The sequence below is a fragment of the Erpetoichthys calabaricus genome, chromosome 2 (assembly GCF_900747795.2).
Source record: "Erpetoichthys calabaricus chromosome 2, fErpCal1.3, whole genome shotgun sequence".
Taxonomy (NCBI): Eukaryota; Metazoa; Chordata; class Cladistia; order Polypteriformes; family Polypteridae; genus Erpetoichthys; species Erpetoichthys calabaricus.
The window spans coordinates 227,256,931-227,281,061 of record NC_041395.2 but is presented as its reverse complement, the minus strand read 5'-3'; positions in this window follow the sequence as shown (position 1 = coordinate 227,281,061).

Genomic DNA, 24,131 nt, shown 5'->3' with positions numbered 1-24,131 from the left:
TCAGTCACTATACTCTAAGAAGTATCCTGCTGGCTCTGCTCACAGCATTACAGGTCAGGACCAGTTAAAAGAGGAACTTGGGGTTGTCTAAATGGACACATTCATCACAGATTAGAGGCTGCAAAACAAAATGAAGCATTTTACCTAACCCACTGATACATGGTAGAGGGACTGAGAACACAGGTTGTGCCTAGCCAGCACTGAAAGGTACAAGCCATGCACATTAGAAGGGTGTTGACCTCTAAACTATGACAACCAATTAGTCCAAGAGATACAGTAAGGAAGAGCAATATCCATCCAGAGACCATGTCAGATCAAAGACTATCAACATAGAAGCACAACACAAGAATGGAAGAGCTACAGTACCAGATATCTGGGCAATAGCTGGTATGCATCCAGGTTGTACTGTTATGAACTTTCACATCCGTTTGCTTTTCGTCTTCTTTTGGCACATTAAAAAACACCATTAAGAGAATGTTAGTTTATACTGAGTGAATTTTTTTTTTTATATCCTTATGCTCTCCACTCACATGGTGGCAAATCATGATAAAGTACCAAGTCAACTGGGCAATAGGCAAGAGTGTAACAAATCTAGGCATAATGTAACACATAAAAACAATTTCTTTAAAACTGTCAGGCATGTCAGAGGTGAACATTTTGGTGTCGGAGGGGTACATTTTTGTACTCTGGGTGGTTTTCTTTTTTCACTTAGGCAAAGAAACATACAAGAGCCAGTAGGTGAAGGAGCAATAGGCACCCATTGTTGTGACTGGAGTGATAAGTAGAAAAGCAAATTCCTTGAGTAATTGTGTTATGGGTTATTGTTGCTGGTTGTCTACAGGATATAGATATTTACCTACTTTGATTCTGTTTTTTTAAACAATAAAAATATGTTTACACTACTGCTGATCAAAGCAAATTGGTATGTACCATTGTTTGATAAATTGTCACGTTAAACTAGGCAGGGATTGAAGCAGATATATACTTCTGGGCAGTGGGTGGTGCTGTGGGGGACAGTCCAATGAGAATGCTGACAAAACTACTCGTACAGAGCACAGGGGCTCGCTGGCAGACAGAGGTACGTGGCTCACCAGACGCAAGGCACACAGATGGTGACACCTACCTCCAGGGAGGAACAGACAGTTCCACTAAAGAAACTCCGGTTGTGTGTTCAGCAAGAAAGGGAAGACTCACGAAAGGACTAAACAAAGCTGACGGACAAAAAGCGAGAAGTTTCTAGGTCATTGCAGCAACACATGAAGCCTAGAAGTGATAAAAGAATGCTCACTCCATGAGGAAGAGACGCTGACAGGGATTCAACAATTCAGCACAACTTCTGTTGAGAAACAAGCGTCCAGTGAACAGTGTGTTTCTGTTGACAGTTGGTACACAGCATGCAAACTGAACTTTGCACCATTAATGGCTGTATCCTCCAATGTTATATTTTTAACAAAGTTTTACAGTGTGGACTGTGTATTTGTTTTTAAGAGTTTTCGCTCCTGATATTTTTAAATTCTTTTAAATTCTTGTCTACTTTTTTCTTGGTGTGTTTTTGTCTGGTGTAATACAGTTTCATCCATCCATTTTCCAACCCGCTGAATCCAAACACAGGGTCACGGGGGGTCTGCTGGAGCCAATCCCAGCCAACACAGGGCACAAGGCAGGAACCAATCCCGGGCAGGACACACACACAAACACACCCACACACCAAGCACACACTAGGGCCAATTTAGAATCGCCAATCCACCTAACCTGCATGTCTTTGGACTGTGGGAGGAAACCGGAGCACCCGGAGGAAACCCACGCAGACACGGCGAGAACATGCAAACTCCACGCAGGGAGGACCCGGGAAGCGAACCCAGGTCTCCTAACTGCGAGGCAGCAGCGCTACCACTGCGCCACCGTGCCGCTCTGTTATTAACCAGTCAATCTAAACGGAAAAATAAAAGAATTTGCTTGGTTGCTAGATTGGTATTACAGTTCAGTGCCAGAGCTTAGGTTTCAATTACAGTTGACATCCTAAACTTTCCTTTTACAGTTAAAGGCTCCTAAATCAACAGCAATGATGAGATGACTGAGACGGCTTACAGAAAGGAGATTTGCCTTCTGACACCTTGGTGCTGTGGCAACAACCTCTCCATTAATGTCAGCAAAACCACAGACAATGTCACAAACCTCAGGAAGCAGGTGGCAGGAAAACACTCATTACTACATCAGTGGGGATGGCGTAGAGGGTGTCAGTTTTAAATTTCTTAGAATCACAAATGATCTAAACTGGGCACATTACATCTCAGGTATCATCAGGAAGGTTTGCCTGGGGTTTCCTGAGAAGTCTGAGGAAACTCCTGATATTTTCATTATTGTTCTGCAACATTTACTGTATAGGTGCACAGTGGTGTCTGTATTGTGTGCCACAGGATAGAATACTAGTAGTACACAGCTTCCCTCTGCTCATGATTTATACTTTGTGACACCTTACAGAGGCATATGGTACTGTTAAAGACCTTAGCTACTCTGCACATTCACTTTTCTGTCTTTTTGGTTTGGGCAAGTGGTAAAAGACTATATAACTGTCTTGTGCCTATACAATTTAGGAAAGATTTTACCCATAGGTCATAACGTTACTCATCACTCACTCATAATAGGATATGATTAGGTCAGGCACACCCTTCTCAATATAAGGTCCCAGAGCTGACAATGCGTATTAGAGCAAAAACCAAAACCATGAGGTCAGAAGAATTGTGTTGCAATACATATGTGGGAAAGGACACAAAACTTTTTGCAGCACTGAAGATTCCCAAGAGCACTGTGACCTCCATAATTCTTAAATGGAACAAATTTGGAATAAACGTGACTCTTAGTAGAGCTAGTTGTCTGGACAAACTGAGCAAACCTGGGAAGAAAGAGGGGTGACCAAGAATGGAATGTTCACTGACTGAGCTTCAGACAACCTGTTGCAGGGATTTGAGAAACTTCAAGAAGAACAACCATCCCTGCAACACAAAATTTATATGTTTTTTTTTATGGCAGAATTACCATAAAGCACATAAAGGACTCTCAGGCTATGAAAAACAAGATTCTCTGGTGAGAATGAAACCAGGATTGAACTGTTAGACCTAAATTATAAGCATCACATCTGGAAGAAACTAGGCACCACTCATCACCTGCATGATACCATTCCAGCGCTGAGGCATGATGTTGGCAGTGACAGGGACTTGGAGTCTAGTCAGGGTTGAAGGAAAGCTGAATGGAGCAAAGTACAGATATATCCTTAATGAAACCTGCTCCAGAGCACAGTAGGACTTCAGATTGGGCCAAAGGTTTACCTTCCAACAGGTCAATATCCCAAAGCACAAAGCAAAAACAACTAAAGGAGTGGCTTAGGGATGGCTCTGGGAATGTCCTTGAGTTGAACTGCCAGAGCCCAGACCTGAACCAAATTGAAAATCTCTGTAGAAACCTGACAGAGCTTGAGAGGAAATGATCTGCTGAAAGGAGTGGAAGAATACCACCAAATTCAGGTATGTTGTGTCATTTCCAAGAAGACTTTAGACCATAATTGTTGCCAAAGATATTTCAACAAAGTACTGAGTAAAGGGTCTGAATACTTGAGTCAAGGTGAATTTTTTATTTTTAATAAATTTGAAAAAAAAAATTCTAAATCTTTTTTTCGCTTTGTCATTCTTCAATATTGAGTGTTGTTTAATGAGGGAAAAATGAATTTAAATGATTTAGCATAAGGCTCCAACATAACACAATTTGTAAAAATTGAAGGTGTCTGAATACTTTCTGAAGGCATATGCCGCATTCCATATAAAATACATTAGTCTGCGAGAGACATGCAAGTAAGAATATTGTTTTACTATGTACAGTATATACAGCAAAAATATGCATAAATGTATAAAATGAAGAAGAAGCAAATCTCACAAAATGTAGAATAACAAGAACAAAGTCATAATATCAAAAAGAGACAAAAAACTTTTAACATTTTCTTTTGCATCACTTTTACTTGTAGTTCTCTTTTTACATTTTAATTCCTTTCTTTCGGAACTATTTCTTCTTTACTTACTAGTTTTTTTGTGTTCCACTACAAGATTCTTCATCTTAAATATAAAAATTATTGTTTATTTAAACATTTTTCTAAGCATTACATATTCGTTGCTGTTTAAACATTATAAGTTTTCTTCACAACATCAATAGTGTCAGAAATTGTACTTTATGTGATAATGATATTTTTATGGGTTTTTCTTTTTTGAAAAAAATAAGCTAATAAATATATCAAATCACAAATTTTAAATCCTGCTTTGCAATTACAGAGTCATAGAAGACTGAAGTAACATCAGGTGCAAGGCAGGAGCCAAACTTGGATGTGTGCCAGTCTATTGAAAATTACATCTATTCATACACCCACTCTCACAATTCTCAGAAAATGCCAATTAACCTAACACATGGGTCTTTAAGATACAGGAAAAAAACACAAGTGAAGAATATTCAAGCCATAAGTGTGAAAATTAGATCTGACTTTGACAAAATTACCAAACTTGCCATTTAAGTGGGTTCAACAGTGGGCAGATGAACGGTATTAATATTTAATTGTGATCATTTTTAATTTGAGTTTTCTGCACAAATTGCTGTGTTGCTTAATTTAAAGTGTTTTATTCCATGAGTTACCGGATTGCTTATTAGTAGGGTGTTATTCTTCTTGTAAAATTAACTATGGTCTAATCATCCAAATTGTTAATAGTTTCTAAATGCCTGTATGTGTTGTTTAGCACACATCAGAACTGTTGGCCGATGACTAGTTGACCAGATGTCTATTTTTAAAAGTCATTAATAATATAAGTACAACATTTTACTGCTTCTATAAGCAAACCTTACATAACCCTCAATTATGACCAGTTCAGTACTGTGTTTGCTGAGCAGTGATGTACTGTATTTCCAAATGGTTATCTGTGCCTCCTGAAATTTCATTTGTTTTGTTCAACCACATTCTGATCATTTTAGCTCAAATATTTCTTTAGGTGGTTAAAGTGGTTAAAGTACAATACAGCCAAAAATAAAAAAGTTGTGTTACAAAGAACCTGTTCACATCATTATTTCTTCTGTTATTGTTTGTTACAGTGTATTAAGCTTATGATGTTATACCAAAAATGCACTAATATATTTTACTTTCATTTTCTTTAAAGTAATGAGTACTTCTACATTTTTCTATTTTCGTGGCCTGGAACCCCTACAGATTTTATTTTTTTCTCCAGCCGTCTGGAGTTTTTTTTTGTTTTTTCTGTCCACTCTGGCCATCGGACCTTACTCCTTTCTATGTTAACTAATGTTGTCTTATTTTAATTTTGTCTTTTATTTTTCTTTTCTTCATTATGTAAAGCACTTTGAGCTACTTTTTGTATGAAAATGTGCTATATAAATAAATGTTGTTGTTGTTGTTCTATACACCTAATTTTTTTGTTCTTTTACTTTTCTAACAGCATGACTTTCTTTGTTTACTATGCACTAGCATGAAGCAAGCATTTTTGTAAAGTTAATAATATCAGTAATTTGTATTGTAAATGGGATGCATTGTAGTGGAGTGGGGTCATGCTGCTGTCTCATTGATCCAATATCTTTGCAAAGTTTAAACGTTCTACCTATAACTGTGTTGCTTTTCCTTCAGATTCTCCGTTTTTCCTCCTAGTTTCTCCAAGCTGTGCTGGTTAGGCTAATAGGCAATTCCAAATTGGCCCCTTTAAGTACGGGGGCGTTCAATTATAAACAGGAATTTTCATGCTCTGTTCTGATAAAGAGTGGAAGGTAAACATGACTCCATGGACAAACACACGCATGTTTGAAGATGTCATCAATATGTCGGAGCAGGAGGTACAAAGCAGTGTTGTGCAGCGGATTATTATTAAACTTTTGACAAAAAAAGGAGTCATTCCATCTCAGATTTATTCCAGACTTAAAAATCAGTTTGGGGATGAGTGTCTCTCTCAGTCTACAGTGTATGATTGGTACAAGTCATTCAGAGATGGACTATCATGTCTTCAGTCTACTTAACGAATTTTTAGGAGGAATGAAATTCAAGTCGAATGAGGACTTTGGGACTGTGTATTGCCTGTGGGGTTCATGGGGAAGATGTGCCCCACAGGTGAAGAAACATAAAAAATCTTTGTGCTTTTACATGTGCCACAGTGTGTAACTGTACCGGGTCGGCGCGTATATAGCGCCTTATTTCACACTGGCGTAGTCAGCAGGATTCCAGTGTGTCCATCTGGGCCGGGTCCTGTTTAAAAAATTTTGTGTGAAGGCCTGGCATAGCAAAGCGCAGCAGCGCGAGGCACGTGTTCAACACAGCTGGGTGGAGAGAGCGCTCCCGACGCAGCCGAAGACAAGCACATGCAGCCCAGCACAGAGAGTGTGCACCCGAGGCCGCTGTGAGCTTCAGTGTGAGACACGCACCTGCACGATCAGCAGGGAGCCGCAAGAGAGGCACCCTGCGGCACTCCAGCAATACACTGCACCAGCCATGGGGAAGAAGCGATCCAGGAAGGCTCCCAAAGCAGCAGGTGCCAACTCGCGAGCCGTCGGCAAGGAAGCCCAGGTCGGCGGGCTGCAACAGGAGGCCACCCAGAATACAACAACTACGGGAGGCGGGATCCGTCAGGAGGTAGGTGTCAGACCTGGAGATGATGAGCCCTGGGGATATTCCGCTTTTTCATATGCCTACCTCCTTGGATGGTAAGCCATTGGGTCCGCGCTGTTGGCCTAAGCACGTTGACCCGTGGGACGACAGTGAGGCGAGTGACCACGAGAGCATACCTGATGTTGATCTGGGCCCGTTGCTTGCCGAGGGAGAACGGCTGGAGGACGAGCGCCTGGAGTCTCACCCCGATGACGTCATGTCAAGGGAGGAGGGGGCGGTGGAGAGCCAGGAAGACCTCACCGTGTCAGGTAAGGGGGTGGAGGACGGGTGTCGACTCTCCGCTGGTACAAACGCACAGGCAGAGATGAAGAACCTCCACCCGAACCCGAAGAACACCTGACAGGGCCGGCAGAGATCCCGCAGGGCCTCAATGGCTCACGGTCGGCGGGAGGGGAGCCCGAGTCCACCGTCGACCGCAAACATTAACTTTTCGTGGACTGTACAGGAGGTGGAAGCCATCCTCCTACCCCTACAGTCCCTTGCTAAGGTTTTTCAGGTCCTGCAGGAGACGAAGGAGGGACTAGAGAAGAAGCTCGGTGCGCCGTTAGGAGTCCTTACCAACTGGCTGAAGCAGCACGGCTCGAGTTCCTTCGGCCTGCAGGAAACAGCGGTACATGTAAGTGAGGCCTGTGCCGTAGAGGAAAGGAGAGGGTGGAGCGCAGCGGCCGCAGTGATGATTAGTACTGCTTGCCAGGCTGCCCCGTCCACTGCACGACAGCGTGGCAGGAGAGCGTGCAGGGAGGCAGCTGGTGGATGTCGGAGGCCAAACAACTTTGCCCTGACTGCCTGCGCCAGTCTTGTAGCCATCTAAAGGGGTGCAGATGGCAAGGGGTCCCTCTTCTTCCTTTAGAGGGACTCAGACCATCAGTGCACCCCAGAAAAAGAGGAGGACCCGGAAGAAGAAACCGGGAACTCCTGACAGTGCGCAGCGTCAGCCCATTTGTTTGAGGGCATGTGAGGGCTACGCTGCAGATGGGTGGAGACGCCATGAGCCCTCAACTGTGCGGGCGAAGGGGCAGGGGTTTTCTGCCTGCTTCCGCAAGGGTCGAGATGGAGGGGGTCGGCTTTGTTACCACTGCAGCCGCTGTGGCCACATCTGGAGGTGTTGTCCGAGTGGCAAGGACATCGGGGCAGCACCCCCAGACATTCTGTTTATATTTCCACAGGGCGGAGCCATAGATCCAAGGAAGCCGACTCCCTATCCTGGAGAGTCATGGGGCTCATCTGAGCGAAGGGCAGTGTGACGGGCGGCAGGGTCCCATGCCCGGCCGGGATGCCCCTTCAACACTGGATCCAGGGGAGCAGCCATGGGATGCAGTCTACGTCCCCCAGAACGCTTGGTGGCAGCCCTCCTGGGTTACATCAAGGCCACAGAGGTGGGACTTCAGGACTCAGACCTGTTGGGCTCCGAGGCCACCACCCATAGGAGCTGCATGGCTTAATGAGCCTCTGTGGGCTGGAAGGTAGCCACACCCAGAAGTGCAGCTTAATTAGACCAATTAACATCAGGAGCACTTCTGGGAGTGCTACAAAAAGAGCCTGCAACCACTACTCAGGGCCAGAAACGAGAGGAAGAGGACGAGGTTGCCTGGGAGGAGTGGTGGTGCCAGAAGGGCGTATTTGTGGTGATTAGTTGTGCTTTATTTGAAGTGCTTTGGGAATGTGTATTGCCTGTGGGGTTCACGGGGAAGATGTGCCCCACAGGTGAAAAAAAATAAAAAGTCTTTGTACTTTTACACGTGCCTAAGTGTGAATCTGTGCCGGGTCGGGTGCCTATATAGCACCTTATTTCACAACGTATTTGTTGTACGGGGTAAGAAAATCACCACAATACTGAAAGGGAAACATCAATGGATTTATAATAGACGCATCAGTATTATTAATTATATCTGAATTAGCAGTTTGTGTTTGCAAAAACTTTTTCCTTCCCCTAACTTTTAGAGCAAAAGATACAGTATTATGCAGAAATGATAGTTTGATTACTGAGTAACAAGCACCCACTGAGAATCTGAGAGCTGTATAGATCCATGCATTACATAAACCCTTTTTACACTAAGAAGGACAAAACAACAGCATGCTAATGAGAAAAGCATGAAGTTTATTGCTAATCTGTTTTATTCTACACAGGCGCTGAGCTCTTCTGAAACACCCGTGCTGTAACGATTAACGTTATGTTGATGTTTCCCATTAATTTCCTATTGGCAATGTAATATTTTCCTCCATATCTTCTCTGTCACTAAAAGCAATTTGTTTTTATAAAGATTTTCTATTTTGCTGCAAATTAGATTGAAATGATATGGAGTTGCAGAGATATTGTGCTCCCTATGAAAAGACTTTGCCAGAAAATACTTTTTCCATAATCAAGCATATACAGTAGATTTGTGAAGAAGAGATGCCCAGGCAGCTTGGATGAGCAGCTGGTAGTGGCTGCCAGTTTGAAACAGGCAAGCTGGCATATTGTATGCTGTTGGAGAGATAGAAAAATAAAATACTTACATGACTCTGCGGATTTGGAGAGTGAGACCCATCATAACATCCAAAAGAATCTAGATAAATTAATTCAGCCCATTTAAAGCTTAGTAATTTAAAGAGAAAGACATTTCATGTAGAATTTTTAGGAAAAAGCAGGAATCGATGCTGAGGGATGCAGCATAGCATAAATTACACTAAGACAGTGTTGTAAGTATGAAAGTTAATCAAACCGGGACCTGAAGGAAGCAAAGATGGATTAGTTGCACGGCTACGACACGTGCCATGCAGGACTGTAGTCTAAGGCAGCATATTTCATCTTTTTGACTTGTGGACCAGCAGATGTCCAGGAATGTTGGAAAAAATAATAGACATATTTTCTCTTTATCATAATTTGTCCATCCGGTGCTTTAAGTGGAAACACATAAGTGTTGGCACTCTGAATTTAAGTCTGATTTCTTAATTGAGTGTAGAATTTACTCTCCAGATATACTAATATTAGATTGGGGAGCAAGGTTCCCTCTGGGAGTTTTAAGTGTCGAGATTTACTACACAGCAAAATGGCCAGAGTAAAAATATTGGTGTTGGTGATATATGACTGGTGTTAGTGTTGTTATAACTCTATTGTGATGTTTTATTTAACATTTTATTTTGTTTATATTTAACACAACCTGGATTGATCATCAAACAGAGTCTGTATTCTGCTTCATAGTTAATGGAATAATATACTTTGCAGTGTAAAAATTGAACAGATGGTAACTGCCCCTGCCAGGAAATCATGGCATGCATACATCGTGTGGAATGCAATAGAAGGCTGGTCTAGGCAAGAAGAGTGAGTAATGCCATATCCCTCTTGACCAAACATGTAAAGAATGTAAATTCATTTAATTTTCTATCGCAATTGTAGTTGTACAAATTTTAATTCAATAGTGTTGTCTCTTTTTATGTTACTTTTGATTGTTAAAGTTTCTATCTATTCAAAACGAGAGGGTGATAAGATATTCCTGGAGTATATACAAACCAATGTGATGAAAGATAGGTCTTTGGCAGTGAAAGTTTTTTTTCATTTGTTTTTTAAGAATAGAATTCCTGAAGCCAAAAAAACAACTCGTAAACCCAGGCCACCTTAAATTCCCTACCACCTCCTCATCAGTGTCTTTTGCTTTGTAAATGTGTCGATCAGCACCAACAGCAGGCAGCCTGCTATCCCATTCCCCCACTGACGTAGCTTTAGTTGTACACAGCTCAAGTCTGTTTATCTGGATGCAAAGTGCCTTGAATTGTATAGGGTAAATAATATATCGTTATTTGGAACACATATATTTCATGTGTGTTCCGTGTCTACAATGATCTGTGTAAATGTTGGATGACAGGAAATGCGAGGCAAGAAATGTCGAACACATAACTAAAACAGAATTTTCATGTTCTACTAATAATTAGCAAAATGCTGACATGAAGTGTATAATGTGTGAAGACTGAGTTCCAAATATCAAATCAACACTTTCACAAAAGACGCAGATATTACAATACAAGTGCACTTTTTTTTCCTAGAGTTTAACCAAAGTTAAAGAAATTGGGATAGGGTGCGACACACACACATATACATCTGCTTGGCTGTTGCAGATGTAAGAACTGCTGTTCCCAAGTCGAGAGGTTATTTTGAGTAGTTAGCGGCTATTATTATTATGTTTTTATATTACAGAATAAAAACATACATTTAATTTATTTAAGCCTGTAAGAGCTGGTGTAAATTGATGGTACTTGTAAAAGTTAGCATTTTGTTTTATTATTCACTTTTATTCTCTCACTCACGCTCACGCTCCCCACGATCTGACACTGTTAGTTTTCAAATTAAGGGTGTTTGATGTGGTGTCAAACTGATTGTTTAATTAGGTCAGCTGCCACACATCGGCACTCCCTGGATTGCAATTAGGGTACGGATCCCACAGGAGTAGAAGAAGAGTGCCCGACCAGAAGGAGATGGGTGAGGAAGACGTTTTCGGAGGCAGGAGGAGAAGAGGAAGGTAAAGAGTGGAACTGAGGGTCAGAACTTTGAATGCTGACAGTATGACTAGTAAGGGGAGAGAGTTAGCTGATGTGATACAGAGAAGGAAGGTTGATATATTGCGCATGCATGAGACTAAATGGAAGGGGAGTAAGGTCAGGTTGATCGGAGGTGGATTCAAATTGTTCTATCATGGTGTGGATTTTAGGCCAAATGGGTAGGGGATATTCTGAAGGAACAGTATGTCAAGAGTGTCAGAAAGAGTATGAAGAAATTGAAGGTATGATGATGTTGTTAGTACATATGCCCCGCAAGTTGGGTGTGCGATGGATGAGAAAAATTTCTGGAGTGAGTTGGATGAAGTGATGGACAGTGTACCCAAGGAACATAGAATGGTAATTGGAGCAAATTTCAATGGACATGTTGGTGAAGGGAACAGAGGGGATGGGGAGGAGAGGAATGAAGGTCAGATGATAGTGGATTTTGCGAAAAGAATGAATATGGCTGTGGTGAATATGTATTTTAAGAAGAGGGACGAACATAAGGTGACATACAAGAGTGAAAGAAGTTATACAAAGGTAGATTATACAGTATCCTATGCAGGGAAGTCAATCTGAAACAGATTGAAGACTGCAAAGTGGTGGCAGGGGAAAGTGTAGTTAGGCAGCATAGGATGGTGCTGTATAGGATGATGTTTGAGATCAAGAAGAGGAAGAGAGTGTGGGCAGAGACAAGAATCAAATTTTGGAAGTTGAAAAAGGAAGACTACAAGGTTGAGTTCAGGGAGGAGGTAAGACAGGCACTGGGTGGCAATGAAGAGTTACCAGACAACAGTTCAACTACAGCAGAAGTAGTAAATGTGACAGCAAGAAGGTTGCTTGGTGTGACATCTGGACAGATGAAGGAGGTCAAAGAAACCTGGTGGTGGAATGGGGAATTACAGGAGAGTACAGATAGTTTTAATTAAAATAATTCAATAATAAAAATAAATATAATTTACAGATAAACAAATAAATTATAGAAATGGAAGAGTTCTTAAGCATTGCTTTAATTACTATTAAATTAACTCATTTAGTTCATCAAATTGCACACCTTCACAACTTTCTCCAAAACAACTCAAGGTGGCACTTGCTTGCTACATACTACCATTCATGCTGTTATATATTCTATTCACTCAATAATTGAACTGAGTTTTTTCCAGGACCTTTGCCTTCATCTGAAACCATCAGGTTGGTTCTTCTTGCATATATACCCTGAAGCCTTTTGCTTCTAAAATACCTTTCCATTTCAATATTTTCTTTAGCTACACTTCATGTTTTAATGGCAACAAAGTGATTATCAGCATACAAGAACTCCCATGGCAATCCTTCATGCACTTCCTTAGCCATCTCATTTACTAACATAGAAAGCAATCAACTCAGAATGGATCCTTAGTACAGCCCCATCTTCATTTCTTCATCCACAGTACTGACCACCATTAGTGATTACTCATACATCATTCATCCACATTTAACTTTCTAGTGCCAACCTCAGTGGCTCAAGTTGTAACCTGTCAAATACTTTCTCCAAATCTAAAAAGGCATAATGCAGCTTCCTTCCCTTCGATAGAAGCTTTGTCTGCATTTGACCTACTACAAAGATTGTATCTGTCGTTATCTTCCCAGGAAACCTGTGGAAGAAATCCCCCGAGGAAGACAGGAGTAGTTTAATCAATTAAATTTTTATTCAGTCACAGATGAGTACCTGCACAGTTATATTTTTCAATTGGCTTTTTATATTTTTTTCTTCCTCCCCCTTATCTCTCTATTATAAAAAAAAATCTTGGGAGGGAGACTAGGGAGATGAGACGTGATCTTCTCGGAAGACAATTTGAGGTCCCGCGAGAGACACTTTAACGTCACGTGAGACAAAGCAGTGAGACATTTAAAACAAGCAGTTGTTGGAATGCTTTTGGCAGACACACTTCATGTGCTCCCAGCTCTTAAAACAATGATAAGCGACAAGCAAAACACGCAGCTCGCCAGCAGCAGCAAGTCAGCAAATGATCCGACTGCTTCTCCTTAGCATGTGTTCAGCCCAACCACCCACCCCCACTCACACTTTCACAACGCGAGCGGCAGAGACATGAAGTGGCAAAAGGACAGCTGCTGTACAGGCTTTGAAATGATCGACAAAACACAAAGCTCGCCAGCAGCAGCAGCAGAAAGACAGCAGTTGATCTGACGACATCTCCTTAGCGTGCGTTCAGCCGACGTCCTGCGAGGAAGAGATTTAACCATGACCGTGGCCAGAAATAAAGTATTGTTTTTACAAATATTGTTTTACCTATCTTCATATTTTTCAGTGGAAATAAAAATCTATATTTTGAAATTTAAGATTTTAGTCCTGTATATAATAAACATCTTTCTGCAGATGCTGATACTCTGATTTGTAATACTGGGCAACATATGGCAAAAATTGGTTAGTGAAGGGGAAATATAAGCTTAATATGGTTTATTGCAGGAAAATCATTTGGAAATGTACAGATTTCCAACCAATTCTTAACTGTAATTGTAACCCGCTTCAGTACCTTTGTATCTTTTGGGGTGAGCTTTAATTCCTACTGAATATTTAAAAAAAAAAAAACAAATGGGACAATCTAACATTAGCACTGGTTTGGGAATAATGTCATGCATTTCATAATTCCGGGAGTCTCACACACTATATTTTTCTGACAAGAATCTTACTGTGTTTCACTAAGCTATCTGAAACAAATAGTCTCCAGTAAGAAAAACAAAACCTATAACACTGTACAGCAGAAGCAATGTGGTTGATAAATCTGACACATCTGAGCTGCATAAATTGTAGAATATTGGACCCTGTAGTTTTTGCTAGGGTTCCTACAAAATTACAGCTGCAGCCTTCATCTGGCAGCATTCGTTTTGGAACTGAAATTGTGTTCAGCTGTACAATTCTGGCTCTGTTTCATCAAACAGTGCCATGTAGCAAGGTGAAAGTACAGAGTGGCATCCACAATTCATAGCTGTGCTGGACAGGAAGAGCTACTCAATGGATTATATGACTTGAATAAGATGGAGCAAATGTATACTAGGAAATAGAGGAATCAGAGTTGGTTGAATGTTTGGAATTACTATTTAATAATCCAATTTGAATAAGACTTAGTAAAATATGCATTTAATTAACTGAATTTCTCAGCTCCTTTGTCATATACATATTGTCCTTTTGAATGCTTTTCTGCTTCAGTGCAAGCATTTTCCCTTTCGTCAGTGGCTTTGTCTACATTTTAATGGTCCAGCTCCTTTGTGATATATTACTATGTATATAATATGTAACTGTAAGAATTCACTAAAACTTCCATTCTGTAACTAATTACTCTAATTCACATTTTATGATAAATTAATTAAGTCCAAATAATTAAAAAATTAATTTTAAAAGTAATTTTCTAAGTAGACCATGGAGGCCGTTTTACAGTGAGACAAAGTCATTCAGTATGAAAGAAAAAGAAACAAAATTGAAAAAAGGGAAAAAAGATCAGTGCAGTAAATAACTGATCTCATGAATTGTTATACAGCTAAATACCACGTTTACAGGGCTCAGGATTTTGTCATATTGAAGAAAAGCAAACCTTATTTTCTCTTTGATGTTATGAGCTGTATATTGTTGTAAGGGAAAAGAAAAAAAGTATTTGCAACTGTGTGCCTGTTATCCTAGGACATCATGACTTTGTTTGTACCAGAACACTTTATTTTAGGAAGTGATATCATATTGTCACACACGTGCGTTTAGGAGGCAGTCAAAAAGCCTAAAGGTGAGTGAAACATCGCGAGACAAAGGGTTGTCACGTGGTACTTACCCGAATCTCTTGATCTACCAACAGGAAAACCAAAGAAAAATAAGATCTTCCATTTCCGAGTTCTAAAATGGCTGCCAAGATGTCACTTCCGGTGCCAACCATGATGTCACTTCCGGCCACTACAGATGACATTACTTCCAGTTCTGTTCAAAATGACGTCGCTTCCGGCTCCTGAATTTGACGTCATTTCCTGCCAACCACTTCCTGTTTTCATTTCAAATACTGTATATAAATGTCATTTTGTTTCATGTACTTTATCAAATGTTATCATTACAAGTACTTTTAATCACTACAACTGTTTTTTCTTGCTTTATTTTTGTCCGTTGGACAATATACGGGGACGTTCCCCGAAACTTCTTTTTTGTGGAGCTTCTTTTTCTTTCATTTCCGAAGTATTTCCACAATTGGCATAGCCGGTAGGATTATTTTGTTCGGAGATGACTGAAGAACAGGATCTGAACACTGTACTTTCCACCATAATGGCTGAACTGCGTACCTTAAAGGTGCAGATGGGCGAAACTCGGACCCAGCCAGCCGAATCCGGGCGGAGGTCACTCAGTCATTACCTACTCAATTAACTTATTTAACTGAGGAAGATGATATCAAATCCTATTTTTTGGAATTTGAGTGAACTGCTAAGTGAAACACATGGCCGAGGTCGGAATGGGCGTACCTACTGGCCCCCTACCTGAAGGGGATAGCGCAGACAGCCTATTATGATTAAACTGAGGAGCAGGCCGCAAACTATGATGTTTTGAAAACAGAGGTGTTCAAACGCTACGGCATCTATCCGGAACAGCAGGTGAAAGAATGAAGGGAGTGGCAGTTTGATCCCGAACAACCTTTAAGAACACAGGCGTTCGAGGCATGGAGTAAGGTGTATCGATGGCTATGGCCAGATATTAACAACTCCCACAAGATGGCCGAGCTATTAGCGTGCGAGACCTTTGTTCATGCCCTCCCTGAATATATCGCCCAGCAAATCCGTAAACAAAATTTTGAAAAAATGGACACCTTGATCAAGGTTGTGGAACGTCACTGGGCAGCTTGCAAATCAGGGCGATCAGAACGGTCCTCTCACCGTACCCAACAGGCACGTGGGGCAGCCCCTGAGCCCTCTTGACGAGCTCCCGTCCGTCAAAGGGACAAGTATTTTGGCCCTCCCTGCTGTTTCAAGTTTGGGGAGGTTGGTCATCTGTCCCCAACCTGCACCAATGAACCAATGGATTGCTTGCTGGTTAAGGGAGAAAGTGATTAACCCTTTTAAACCCTTTGACTAACCCGCTGTGATTAACCCTTTGTCTCTTCCTTATACAGCTGCAGTTATTATAAATGGCATGAAGGTAAGAGCAATGTTCGATTCCGGGAGTAACATTTCCATTGTTGCTTCCAGATTCGTTTTACCGCGACAGTGGGTTAGAATAAAAACTAGCCTAAAATGTATTCATGGGGATATCCGATATTATAAGAGCGCTAGCTGCGTGATTTTAGAAGATCACGTCATGAACAAATTGACCATGGCATCTACTACCGGATACCCCATTTCCAGTCATATTAGGGAGAGACTGGAAAAAAAAATGAACAGCGGTACAAATGCAACTGCTCCTGAGAAAAATTTGGGCTTAATGATGGAGAGTTCTTCTACTCCGACTGCCTCCACACCGTGTACAACGGTCACTAGGACCCATGTAGGTAGTCAGTATGAAGGAGTTGATGTCCCATCATCCTCTGCGGGAGCTAATACAGTTAACGTAGAGGACTTGGTAGCAGAAGTGCCTCCCATTGAGGTCACCAGAGTCCCTATTCAAAATTTATCAGCCCAATTTCTAATTACCCCATCTTCCTTTAAAAGAGAACAATGGAACAATGATTCCTTAAAATTCGGAAGGAATTAGTATCTACCGAGGGTCATACATCCCTAGATCCCATGCCACCAATGCCTTTCTTTGTAATACAAAACAATCTCTTGTATTGAGTGGCAGAACACAGGGGTGAAGTGAGGGCATTGCTTCTAGTACCACGTAGTTATCAGCAACAAGTATATGAACTAGCGAATGTTTACCTTCTGGGAGCCCATTTAGGCTCTGAAAAAACTTTGGAGAGAATTAAGCTTTGATTTTATTGGCCAGTGATAAACGAGGAGGTCCGACGATTTTGCACTTCTTGTCCCGAATGCCAACTTCGTCAGATTCCTAGGAGGGACCGTGCTCCACTTGTCCCTCTTCCCCTTATTGATATACCATTTGAACGAGTCGGTATCAACCTCGCAGGACCGTTAGAATCCTCGTTGAGAGGTCATAAATATATTTTAGTTCTAGTAGACTATGCCACTCGATTTCTAGAAGCTGTTCCTTTGTGCTCAGCTACTTCTAAAACATTGCACGGGAATTAGTAGGGATATTCGTGCGTGTAGGAATCTCCAAAGAGGTTCTTACGGATCAAGGGACTCCCTTCACTTTGGAGATGTTCAGGGAGGTGGCTAAATTACTCAAGATAAAACATCTGAAAACATTGGTCTATCATCCCCAGACAGATGGGTTGGTGGAACGATTTAATCAAACTTTGAAACAGATGTTATGAAAATTAGTTAACAAGGATGGGAGAAACTGGGACCTGTTGCTTCCCCTCATATTGTTTGCCTATTGGGAAGTCCCACAGGCCTCTACAGGTTTTTCTCTGTTTGAATTATTATATGGAAGACAAGCCCATGGGCTATCGGATATGTTAAAAGAAGGTTGGGAAGAGGAGGTCCTTCCTACCTCAAATATACTTGAATATATTGCGCAATTACGCGATAGATAGGAAAAAATGTGACCAATACTAAAAGAAAATTTGGAAAAAGCTCAAGCAGCACAGTCTCGTTATTATAATAGAAACACTACCATTTGGGAATTTGTCCCGGGTGATCGTGTAATGGTGCTCGTTCCTAATTCACATTCTAAATTATTGGCACATTGGCAAGGCCCTTACAAAATTAAGGAAAGAAAAGGACTCGTAGATTATTTGGTAAAACAACCAAATCGTCGACCGAGTGAGCGAATGTATCATATTAATTTGCTGAAGCCGTGGAAGGACAGGGAAATCAATTCCTCCTCCGGCCAGCCTCGCTCCCTTTTCATATCAAAGTCTCACCTTAATTTCGGACCTGATTTAACCCCGGAACAAAAACAGGACCTAGAGATGGCTATCCTGTCAGTACCTGAAGTAGTGAACGAGCTACCAGGACAGACTGCACTGATTTAACATGACATCATTACAGATCCGGAGGGTAATTGTCAGAGAAAGACCCTATAGGCTCCCGGAGGCAAAGAAGGCGGAAGTAGAGTTAGAAATTAGACAAATGCTGGAATTAGGGGTTATTGAAGAAAGTTATAGCCCCCTGGTCTAGTCCAATTGTCTTAGTTCCTACACCTGATGGGTCATGGTGGTTTTGCAATGACTTTCGACTACTTAATCAGGTCTCTAAATTTGATGTGTATCCAAAGACGTGAGTGGATGATCTACTCGATCGGCTTGGTGATGCACAATTAGGGCGGGAATATACACTGGTGACAGATCATGCTGCTCTACAGTGGATGTCCCTTCACCGGGAGTCTAATCCCTGCATCACTAGGAGGTTTTTGGACCTTCAACCTCATCGTTATAGTTTTGTTTATTATAGAGGTTCCTTGCAGGCCAACGCGGATGCTCTTTACCGGGCACACAACCTCTCGGTGCAGGTTGCCCGAACCAATGGGTCTGGGTTGAGGGGGGGTTCATGCCACACACGTGCGTTTAGGAGGCAGTCAAAAAGCCTAAAGGTTTAGTTTAGTTTGTTTATTTATATAGTGCCCTTCACAGACAAAAGGTCACACAGCGCTGAACAGCAAATACAGTACAAATACAACAGTTAAAAACAATGAATAAACAAACTGGGACTATTCAGCACTGATTAAAAGCTTGTTTAAAAAGAAATGTTTTTAGTTGTTTTTTTAAAAGAATTAAGAGACTCAACTCCACGCAGACCACAAGGCAGGCTATTCCATAGTCTTGGTGCCACAGACTGAAAGGCACGATCCCCACGGGTTTTTAGCCGAGTGCGTGGGTCAACGAGAAGGCCCTGTTGCCCAGATCTTAAAGTCTGGCAAGCTGTATGGTGTTGGAGCAGGCTGGTTAGGTACTCAGGAGCTTGTCCATGCAAAGCTCTGAAAGTAAGTACCAAAACTTTAAAATGAATTCAATAAAACACTGGGAGCCAGTGCAGTGTGTGCAAAATGGTGGAGATATGATCACTCCGGCTGGCACGAGTTATGGCAGCTGCATTTTGAACTAACTGAAGGCGTGAGAGAGAGGACTTACTCAAACCTGTAAAGAGAGCATTACAGTAATCAAGCCATGAAGAAATAACAGAATGAACAAGCATCTCCAATTCTGATTTAGAAACAACATTTCTTAGTTTTGAGAGATTTCTTAAATGAAAGAAACACGAACGGCTGACTGACGTTACATATTCATCAAGTGTCAAGGACTGGTCAAAAATAACCCCAAGGTTACGTAGACTTGACTTAATAACAGAAGAGACAGAAGATAATTTTAAACTGATCTCAGAATGAAGAACAGGAGGAGCAACAATTAGTACCTCAGTTTTTCCTGAATTCAACTGTAGATAATTACTACTAAGCCAGTCATTAACCTGAGACAGACAATCAACCAAAGTGACCAAAGTATTAATTTGGTTAGGCTTAAATGAAAAATAAAGCTGTATATCATCTGCATATAGATGATACGAGATGTCCTTAAAAGAGTTAAGAATCTGTGATAGGGGAAGAATATATAGAGAGAAAAGTATAGGTCCAAGAACCGAGCCCTGTGGCACTCCACATGTCAAAGGAGCAGAGTCAGATGAAAAGCCAGCCACACCGACTGAGAAACTCCTATTTGACAAATAAGAGGAGAACCAGTCCAAAGCAGAGCCAGAGACACCTAACAGCTCTAATCTATTAATTAAGATCCGATGGTCCACCGTATCAAAAGCTGCGGTGAGATCTAACAGCACAAGCACAGAGCACCTGCCTGCATCAGCAGCAATTAAAAGATCATTAAAAACTTTTAGAAGAGCTGTTTCTGTAGAATGTCGCCTCCGAAAACCAGATTGAAAAGAATCAAAGAACCGCTGCTTTTCTAAGAAGGCACAAAGTTGCTGTTCAACCACCTTTTCCAAAACTTTGGCAATAAAAGGTAGTTTTGAAATTGGCCTGCAATTACTCAAAATAGAGGAATCAGAATTAGATTTTTTCAACAATGGTTGAATTACAGCATGTTTAAAATACGATGGAACCACACCAGATCTCAAGGAGCAATTTATGATATTCAAAAGGCATGGACCTACACAACTCAAAGATTTTAACATTAATGATGTTGGCAACAGGTCAGTAGGACATGATGAAGGTTTCATCTTCCTGAGCAAGTCAGAAAGATCCGAAAGTGAAACTTCTGAGAACACAAAAGACTCAGAACCAGAGTGAATGAGATCACTAGGTAAGACAGCTGGAACAATATTAGCCCGAACAACATTAACCTTGCCAATAAAAAATGTAAGAAAATTATTACAATCACTATCAGAAAAAACCTGAATAATAGATTGAGATGGAGAAATAATATTGTGAATAGTATCAAATAGCACTTTGGGATTACGCTTGTGAGTCTGAATAAGATTAGAAAAATAAGCTGTTCTAGCATCCCTAACCATAGAATTAAAAGAAGCAATTAAATCCTTTAAGTATGAATGATGAACTTCCAGATTAGACTTCCATAGGCGCTCCGCTTTTTGGCAGGAACGCCTAAGATTACGAATGGAGTCATTCATCCAAGGAACTGAGTGGGTAACAGGACGCTGCCTAATTTTAAGAGGAGCAATCTTATTCAAAATATCAGTACAATGGTCATTAAAACATTGAACTGCTAATTCCACATTACCAATATTACTGCCGGCATCAGATGCCACAAACAAATCAACAAACTGATTAATCACTGACTCATTAATGAAACAAGTACACCTAGAGTTAACACAAGGTGACAGCTCTAAATTTGAAGACAAGTCAAACAAAACATACTTATGATCACTAAAAGTTACATTACAAATTGTAACATCATTCAAACTAATTCCATAAGAAAAAAACAAATCCAATGTATGCCCCCCACTATGGGTAGGGCCAACAATATGTTGTACAAAATTAAAAGAGTCGGTGATACACAAAAATTCGGAAGCCACACTACATGACATATCATCCACATGGATGTTAAAGTCACCACGCATATTATTCTATCCAGCTTAATAATGGTGGATACAAAATCTTGAAAGTCAGCAAGAAAAGGACTAATCGCACCAGGTGGACGATAAATTAAAATACAATATATTGGGGTTACACATCCAACTTTAACAATCTGAAGTTCAAAAGTCTTATACGAAATGGCAGGAACAGAATGGCATAAAAATAACTTCTTAAAAACCATGGCGATCCCACCTCCACGGCCGGAGTGCCGCGGTGTGCTAATGAAAGAGCAGTCCTCGGGGCACAATTCTATCAGGATAGTAAGATCAGAGTCCCGCTGCCAAGTCTCCGTCAGGAACATGAAATCCAATTTATTACTAGTAAAAAAAGTCATTCAAAATAAATGACTTGTTTGTGATAGAGCGTGCATTAATCAGTGCCACCTTAGCTGGTAGAGTCATAGAAACAGCGGCCGTCAAATTACCATTTTCTGGAATATGAGGGATAGCACGGAGCAGTCCGGGATTACTCCCTCGGCATCTCGGACGGAGAGCGGGAAGCAACACATCAAGTAATCCTGGCAGAACAGGTCTCAAGCACGTTGGCCTGCTCAGATAATCCTCAGATAAAGATGGAAGATCTACATCAGAAACACAGCGCCATAGATGCCGAAACCTCGCATGCACACCTGCCCTTTTCCCATGTTTCCTCCGATGGGACTGCAGGTTGACTCGGGTGCCGTTTACCAACAATGGGGAGAAGCCGCTGAACAACGTAGCATTCACAAATGGCGGAGGAGAAAAGGTATAGTTGTAATGCTGAGAGAAATTTTCCATTGCTGATCTAATGTCGATCAATGAAATGAGATCATACACTAACGCAGCTGGAAAACCGTGTATGACTAGTGTCACAAAATAAACAAAAAATACAAAAATATCCCACAACTGCAATGAGCGGGGCAAGACAAAGGCAACGGCATAGCCTAACAGAGGTGCCATCTTCCTTACACTTAAAGGTGAGTGAAACATCGCGAGACAAAGGGTTGTCACGTGGTACTTACCCAAGTCTATTGATCTCCCAAAAGAAAAACTGAAGAAAAATAAGATCTTCCATTTCCGGGTTCCAAAATGGCCACCAAGACATCACTTCCGGCGCCAACCATGATGTCACTTCCGGCCAATATAGATGACATCACTTCCGGTTTCGTTCAAAATGACGTCGCTTCCGGCTCCTGAATTTGACATCATTTCCTGCCAACCACTTCCTGTTTTCATTTCAAGTACCGTATATAAACGCCACTTTGTTTCATGTACTTTATCAACTGTTACCATTACAAGTACTTTTGATCACTACAACTGTTTTTTCTTACTTTATTTTTGTCCGTTGGACAATATACGGGGATGGTTCCCAAAACTTCTTTTTTGTGGAGCTTCTTTTACTTTCATTTCCGAAGTATTTCCACAATATATAACATTTCACTTTTTTCTTTGCTTTGTGATAACAGTTTACATAAACCAAATGTTTAGACAATATTTTGATCATTTTTTGGTGGACCTTTAGATGTTATTTAATGGCAGAGGGGTACTGCTAGAATGTTCCTTTTATATGAGTGTTCACTGGTGGCACTGAAATGTTTACTAGCTACTTTATGCAAATAAACCTAAATGGTATCAGGAGCTGCTTTCTTGAGACTAGTCAGACTTGCTATGGAGAGCCTTGCTGTTCACATAGTGAGCCTCAACCAGTTGGTATAAATAAAAGACGTTTTTGATTTTCAATTATCCATCCATCCATCTTCTTCTGCTTATCCGATGTCGGGTCGCGGGGGCAGCAGCTTGAGCAGAGATGCCCAGATTTCCCTCTCCCCGGCCACTTCTTCTAGCTCTTCCGGGAGAATCCCAAGGCGTTCCCAGGCCAGCCGGGAGACATAGTCCCTCCAGCGTGTCCTGGGTCTTCCCTGGGGCCTCCTCCCGGTTGGACGTGCCCGAACACCTCACCAGGGAGGCATCCTGATCAGATGCCCAAGCCACCTCATCTGACTCCTCTCGTTGTGGAGGAGCAGCGGCTCTACTCTAAAAGTTAATAGTTATAAACCATTATTCATTACTGTTGAAAAACAAACACATAAAAGATACAGTCTGCATTTTTTCTATCTGTGGATTTATTAGTGATGAAGATATGCTGTCAGATGGTCAGTTATTGTTTGATTTTATTTATATGCAAGTTAGCTTTCTGTAATGGTGACTGTAAGTGAAAGCTCTTTTTTGAGATATGAGCTCCTACCTTCCAGTGATAATACCTCAAAGTATTTTAACATTCACTGTTCATTCAAAATCATACACAATTTCAACAGTCTTAGCTACCTGCTATTTACCACTGAAAATCATTGTAAATCTTTTGTGTACCTTATATGTATACTTTATATCGATAGATATCCTGTACCATCCTCTGAGTGCTATAGTCATGCCATGGTTTTATCTCATAAACTACTTTAGCAGTTTACAATTTACACATTTTCTTTTCTTTGCAGTGTTAATGTAGGAAGTAGCAATACATCAGTGGCTGACTTCAAATATAATCCAGCCATCTGAACATAACACCTGAAATAAATGAAAAATAAGAAGCTAACTGTAGAATTGGCTAGTTTCTTTGGTCTGCACCATTTGTTATTTGCTGCCATGAAAGATGTAGTTTTGCTCCAAATTCAGTGATAATTAAAAAGTAAGGTTAAAAAAAGAGATGGTAGATACAGTAGATACAAGATGGATATTTATAAAAAAAATAATTATAATTTAAAGCTTAAGTATAGTGTAGACATTCACTATACAATAAATAACACACTATATGGGATTAGCAAAT